Raw genomic sequence first — 7,894 nt, 5'->3', positions numbered from 1 at the left:
TATCAAGTTGCTCATAAAAAGTCAAGTCCGGGATAGACGAAAGAGGAAAGGAAAACTATGAGACGTCGAACAGATCAGTTTTCATGGTGCAGATGGATAAAATTTCAGTAATGATGACTTCACTCTTGTAGCAACATAATCCTGTCTCAGAAGCCTATTATATACAATATTTTTGGCCACAAATTGATTCGGTAATGGATAACAATACTGGATTTCGATAAACTGACCTTTTACTGATATGTACCGTCTGTGCGAGACTCGTTCTTTAAACAATAAAGGAAATTACAAGGAGGGGGGTCGACCCGGATGAAATGTTTGCTTTACAAGTGCAATATTTTTATTTATATTTTTGCAGCAAGCAAAATAATTATTTCTGTTTGAAAATCTGTCTTGTTAATTAATGTGGGAGTTTTTTTTTCAATAGATGAATAACTTTTAACAATTTTCTCCCAAAATACCAACCCTCATGAACATACTCCCTTTTTCCTCCCTCTTAAAATGGTCAATAATTTATAGCACTTTGCAATACTTTACATTATTTTATCCCTTAAATGTATCTCTAGCAACATCCGTTTCATTTTTGACCTGTCAAATCTATCTGTACAGATACCGGAATTATTACAGTTCTCGACGTATGGTGGGAATATTTTACACATAAATGCATCATGTGATGTAAACAAACTTCAGACGACAGATTCAAATTCCAAACAAGAAAATGATTGCCTTTCCTATCTGAAAAAAGCTAAAGTTATATTTTCTTCCGAGGCGGGTTAGGTTCTTGGCAACAGCAACCATGGAACAGCCGTAAATCCACGTGTTTTCCGAAGTTTTTATAAACATAATATTCACTTCTTCAAATAAGTGAAACAAATTAGAAAGAGACTTGAAATCTATCAGAAAAGATGAATTTATGTTTACTGAAACGTATCCTAACCCTACATATTTTTATTTGTTTGATTGAGGGAAATGATGAATTTTCTCCGTAAGGACAGTCACTTTTTGTTATTTCCGGGACATTACTTTTTTGTAAGTATATTGTGGAACCTTAAGGGAAATTTAGAAAGTACACGTAATAACGGTAGAGCTCACACCGCTTCGCGGCGCTCGCTATTTAAGAAGTGCCTTATTCAAAGATCAACCATTATATGCGCTTATTGTTTAATGTACTATGGTTTGTCAGTTATGGTTGTAAGCTGTGATAAAACAACTCTAAGGACACTGTACAACATTGAGTTGTGATGTCAATAAATGGCTAGGCGGTATCTACGAGCATGGCTAATATATTTTTTTACAAATGGTTAGCATTTCCTCAAATTTATTATAAAACGTGTCTGTAACCATTAAAGTATCCATCAGATATTCGTCTTCTACATAATCATTGAATTTCTCTTTAAATACTTTTGGGAAATGTTGTGCCATCCGGAAAATTGATGTAGGTATAAATGCATGTACATGCTTGTTAATGTTCCTGTAAAATCCATTCGAAGGTCTGTTGAGGATATGATTGTAATATTGCTAATGCAATTTTCACTTTTCCTGCATTCGTTAATGCAATAAAAAGTATGGGGTTGGCAAGAAAAAATATATAAATGATAAATTTTCTAGAGTACACTTTACAATAGCAGATCCAGTCATACAATTCAACAAATGTTTTCTATAAATGAAAATATTCTCTTGGAACTGATGGTGTCTTGAAATTTTTGGCCATCATTATATCTATTGAATTTATCCAATAATAATTACAGCTAGGTCTAAATCAAAATGAGATAAACAAGACTGTGAGTTATCATAAAACTACCGTGCATTTAATAATGTGATATGTTCACTTTTTTTTTCTCTATTTTATTACAAAAGTGAAGAGACAAACTTGTAAGTATATGTATCAATATACAATTTGACTCGAATTTTTCGAATTGGAAATTGTTTATATACAAACGTACCGCTCATATCAATATTATTATTACAAATGGTGTAAGGTGTTAAAATATTTTTTTGTGGACAAATTAATGTATTAATGAAGATTGTTATTGTCTCTTTTATCTTTTATGTGTTGGTGTTGTGTACACAACACCAACACATAAAAGATAAAAGAGACATGTAATATATGTACAGAAGCATTATGATATGTACATTGATACCTTATAAAGATATAGGCCTGGATCAAATGATTGAAAGAAAATTATCTAAAACGACAGTAATACTAGCAATGAAAGCATTTTTTGTCATTATGGCACAAGGGAAAAACATTGTTAAAACAATCTATGTAGAGCATTTCCTTGAGAATAAGCATCTAGAAATATGCGACTGAATAAAACAAATATTGTTTTTAGTATTTGTCATTTGTCATTGCTACATGTATGTCCAATATAAGTTTTCGTCTTTATCTATAGGCACTTTATTTCGTTTGAGTTACGACATCATACTCTTTTTGATTTTCATTGATTTAATCTGACTGACCCTTGAGGCAATTCAGATGGTACAGAACGATTTTGATTTCAAACAATATTTTAATAGTTTTGAGTAAAAAGAGTTTAAAATGTATAAAATGTAATTGTACTGATTCTTGTGATCCATTTACAATACTGAACAGTATATTTGTTTCATGGTGAAAATGTATTATCAGTATATTCAGTCAGTCACAGATTGTTTATGCTACAATGGTAAAATAAACACAACAAAATCAAAACAGAAGCAGATGGACAATCAGAGGCATTAGAAACTAAGGGCATGATTTAAACATGAGTATTTGAAATACAGAAACACAATGTAGAGAACAAAAAAACTACAATAAGGTATGACACAAAAATCTTACGATGGATTGGGTAATCTGGTTATTGTCCAATGAATTTACTTATGTGTTATCATTTCAAATACACAATCAAATCGTTTATCACTACGTGAACCGACCAATGGAAGCTTTGAAGTTGAGACAGAAAATTAAGGTTCAATAGGACGAGATGTAACCTGAAACCTTGTAAACAAACTGACGTTTTTCTGTGTATTTTATATTTTGTAGATTCGGGGTTTGACCAGGTTAATTTCTTGAAAGGTTTTGAGATTTTCTTTTGTTATCAATTCATGACAATAATTTGTTGACACATATATTCAAAACAAAAATGTGAGCTCATGACCGGAAGGTTCTGCAGTTATTAGAACATTTATCATTTTTTGGCTAATTTTGTTTCTGCTTTCTGGTCTTAGTCAGGGGCAGACAAAAACATTGGACTGGAGAAGAGGAGTGTCTAAACTGATTACTCAGACGATAAATGTTAATTAAGTTTGCCAAGCTCCGCCAACAGCAATAGTGAATTCTGCACCTTTAACGGGTTGTTAATCCTGTGACACGTGTTATCTTAATGGGGGTATCTTTTCACATCAGTGAGATGAAAACTTCATATTGCTCAATCAAATTGTGATGCAGACAATTAAACGTTCGCAGTGATAATACTAACAGTGACAGAACATTTACCTGTCTTAAAAGCATTCTGGACAGTATTTTCGTATATTTATGTGAATAAGAGCAAGCATAACTGACTGAAACAATGAGGAAGTTTGAAACATACGAAGAATATTTGGAGTATGTTTCGTCGATTATATTCACAAAAATATATAAGACATATCATTACTCCCTTGTTGAAAATGGCGTTGAAATTAGTCTTATTGTTTCACATCTAGTGAAACCCGTACCCGGTAAGACATTATTTTATAAGTACATAAATGAAATAAACGCATATGTGGTCACATGAGCGTTCATTTATTTAAATAAAAGAGTAAGATACCCGCTCTGGAGTTATACGAATCCAAAGATAATTCGGAATTCAAGATTGATCGAAAAACCTTCACTAAATTTCCAATTTACTGTTTCAAGGTCAGTGTATTTATCCGCTATGAATAAAAGGGTAATCAAGGGAACAAAGATTTCAACGGAAATCAAAAGAATGCAATCCAGAGAAAAACACTAGACATGGAAAACAGACATACACAACAAAAACATACAGTCACTAAAAAGGTAAATGAGCAACTATGACTCCACTAAAAACTGAACAAGGTATACCGTAGAGTAAGCGTCCTCAACTTTTCTAGAAAAACCCTAAAAGTCCTAGCTAGACGAAAGAGGAGTGGAAAACTATGACACGTTGGACAAATCAGTCTTCATGGTGTGGATACACCGTAACGATCCACGAGTTCATGGTGACGACTATAAAACTTCTGTAGTGATGACTGGATGACTGTAAGTTTGTAGTAAAATAACTCTGTTCCAGCAGCCGAATTGTAAGAAATCTACCACGATACAAAACGTCTATGAAGTTACGCAGGCTCTGGCATTAAGTATACGTGGGATGAGATAACACTTAGGGTTTAGCCCCTAGAGTATTTATGCTTCAGTTAAAATGGCTTATTTTGTATTTCTGTTTAATATTATCAAAATGTATACTTCTGGGGTTCTTTTGATGAATTTTGGCGGTTTTCGTAGTCAGAATTTATCAAAAAAGCGAAAAACGGGATTTCCTATTTTTCGGTCAAAAGTTACATAAATTCGACTTTTCATGTTATTGCTCAACTAACTTTGGCATCATTCGATAGATAATTTAATTGTCTACGTAAATAGATCACGAAAAATAAATTTTCCAAAGAGGATTTCTAAAAAAATGTCAAAAAAAATTACATAGAAAACTGGCCTCAATATCAAACAGAATTTCCGTTCAGAGCATACCAACACCAGAAAACTCACATTTTTATTATTAAGATGATAATGTCGTAAAAAGGAGCATTTTCAGAATTTCAGAATTGTTTCTATATATCATGCGATATGTGATACGGGACATTAATATAAAGTGTTAGCTTCATAATGAGCCCAAGTAATAAATATTTGAACTTTTCCAAGTCAAGTTAGGTTAAAACTTGCAACCCTACCCATGAAAAAAATGCCTCAACATGAACAAATTGTAAATTTTCGGCATATAATCGGTGTACAATAGACATGTTGTGTACTATTGTTTTAATTACCGATGAATTCAACAAATTTGCTCATTTCAGGTGCGTATTTTTCGGTTTCTATGTGTCAATGATGATTTTTTTTATAATAAGGGGAATCTTCATTGACAAATATGCCAATTTAAGCGATTTTCCGGCAGGGTAAGGGTATTTGTTTAGTTTGGTCACACATACTATCACAGGAAGACTTAGACGCTCAAATAATTTTGTCACAAACATGTTGGCTTTTTGACCCAGTAGGGTACAAATATAGGCTTATACTGAAAAAGAATCCGATAATATTCTTTGGCGAAAAATCAGATTCGATAATGGGAGGTATAAAGGTACCTAAAAATCACCATGAAGTTGAAGAGTTGAGGGGATGCACGGTGGACTCTCTGAGCCCATGGACTAATAACGTGTGAGTTCTGATATAAAAACTCCATACGCAGGCGCTGAAAGGGGTGTAGCTCCTGATGAAAGTTGACAATTTCTGAATTAAAAGTCATCACGTTTGTCGTTTAGTTTACCCAATAGTTTTTCTTCACCGTCGATCTCTAAGTATGGGTCAATATATTAGGATGACCTAACACTGTCTCTAGTATCCTTTATCTCAAACTATGATTTTTTAACCATAATAAGTCATCTTTATAGCGAAAATTGAGATTAAAGGATCTAGTTAAACGATGTTCTTTCTTTCGGATCACATTCGTTTACAACGAGACCCAATAAATTAATAAATATTTAAGAACATAAAGATTCAAAAACTAAAACATTTCAAGTTCAACATTTATAGCTGACCATGTCCATCAAATGTTGAAAAGGATAGCGGTATAGTTGACTTGAATTTTTAAGAGCAACTCGGCTGGTGTTTCTAGAAAAGCAGAGGACGCTTACCCTACCGGTGCACCTGGTCCATGCTCCCTGTTTTTAGTGGAGTCCGAGTTGCTCATTTGCTTTTGTTACTTTGTATGTATGATTTTAGTTACCTTATGTTCTTTGTTGTGTATGTCTGTTTCCCATGTTAGGTCTTTGTCCCTGGATTACATTCTTTTGATTACCGCTATAACCTTGGTTCCCTAGATTACTCTTTTTTTAAAATGAGTACGTCGATACATATATATATCATTTAGTGTTATTTCATATACGCTTTTCTTATTGATTAAAACATGGTCATGTGTTATTTGTAAATTTGCTTTTAAATATCAGAAGTGTTAACATGCATGATAATGTCAGAGTCTTTATCACATAGTAATGACTTTTTCAGATTCTTCAATGAAATAAACACAAACGGTGCTTATGCACTGGTATTGTCGATATATTGTCTACCCTAAGGAAGCAATAGTGCCTCCCAATATTGATAATGCTCTTGCTTGCGTCTCAGGACATTATCAATGTTGCAGGTAATACCACATTTTCTATTTTACACTTATGCTTTACCTGATGTGGGAAAACAATCTCTTAACAATGAATAGACTATCAAGAAACTTTCACTGAATCTTCATTACATTTTACCATTGATCACGCACTTTGAGATACTTCTTAGATAGCTTTTTTTGGAAGTCAAAAGATACGTGTTATCAAATGGGAGAGGGGTATCAATTTAGTGAGCATTACTAACATATTTCCTGTTGAAATCTAAATTTGTAACAAAACCAGTGTTGCTATAGTCTATCCCATATTCTAGAAACATTAGTTCGATGCAATGCGAAGTAAAATGCAAGCTTTCCACCCACCAATATAGAAAAGCAGGGATTCATATTTTATATTGCACGCTCTGTTAAAATAAAAAAAGCTCCACATTGTATAAATATATAATGTATAGCCTTTCAAACTATGAAGTTGATTTGGCAAAAAAATATACCATTTGATTTGAAAGTATCCAATACACTTTATACTAACCTGTGATCCATTTTACTAGTTGCTACTATGTGTAAGGACAGCTATGTTAACGAAAAATCACTTGATGGAACCATACCTGTGGACAGTGTTGCGCTTCGTGTCATACAACAGAAGATAATTGCATCTGTAAAGTCTGGATCAGTTATTCACCAAACACTCAGCCTGTTGTTTATATAATTTCTTCTGCGCCAAAAACTACAAAATGCGGCCTAGACATTATTGTACGTAACATTACCTGGGCGGGGGAAAGAGTTCAAATATTAGACCAAATCCAATGCCTTAAAGGCTACAACTATCGTCAGCTAATTTTTTCGAGAAAGGTATAAGATACAACTTGAATCAAGAATAAAGGTTTGGATCATTCACTTCCGGATATTGTCTGCAGATATACAGAGGTAAATAGATTAAAGATGTAGAAGTAAAAAACAGAACAATGAATACAATGTAAAAACGAACTTTACAAATAATGATAAAATACTTCAATGTTTATATAAATATATGTATATATGGAAAACAAATAGTCGCAAAATTATGTAGCTTATATATAAGTTCAAATGAACTAGTTGTATGCCTTCATTTAAATCAATACAAAGCAATTTCTTCATTTTCAACAATATTTATAAAATTTTGTTTGGAAATAAACAAGCAGACTGAACGTCTACATTATACTTGATCTAAATTTATAATGACTTTTTAATACGAACTCATTGGAATAATATTACATGAAACATTTTTATTTTATTTTACATTATTTTGAGTAGGTTTTAAAATAAAAGCCTCAATTATGAATAATTAAACTGTGTTTTATCTAAAAAAAAACATCAAATGTTCTTTGAGAGAGCAAATCAAAGTAAATAGTTATCATATTGATGATTATGATGATGACGATAATTATAATAATAAATTTACATAACAAAAGATTACGTTATCTTTGACGTTAAGCTTTCTAAAGTTTTTATCGAAACTACAAGAACTCTCGTTCTAGTTTTATTTTCCTAACCGGAATCGTAGTACGTAT

Source organism: Perna viridis, chromosome 6, assembly GCF_037379345.1.
Source record: "Perna viridis isolate PV_CMFRI_1.1 ecotype Kerala chromosome 6, ASM3737934v1, whole genome shotgun sequence".
Classification (NCBI taxonomy): Eukaryota; Metazoa; Mollusca; class Bivalvia; order Mytilida; family Mytilidae; genus Perna; species Perna viridis.
Note: the sequence above shows the minus strand (reverse complement) of the source record.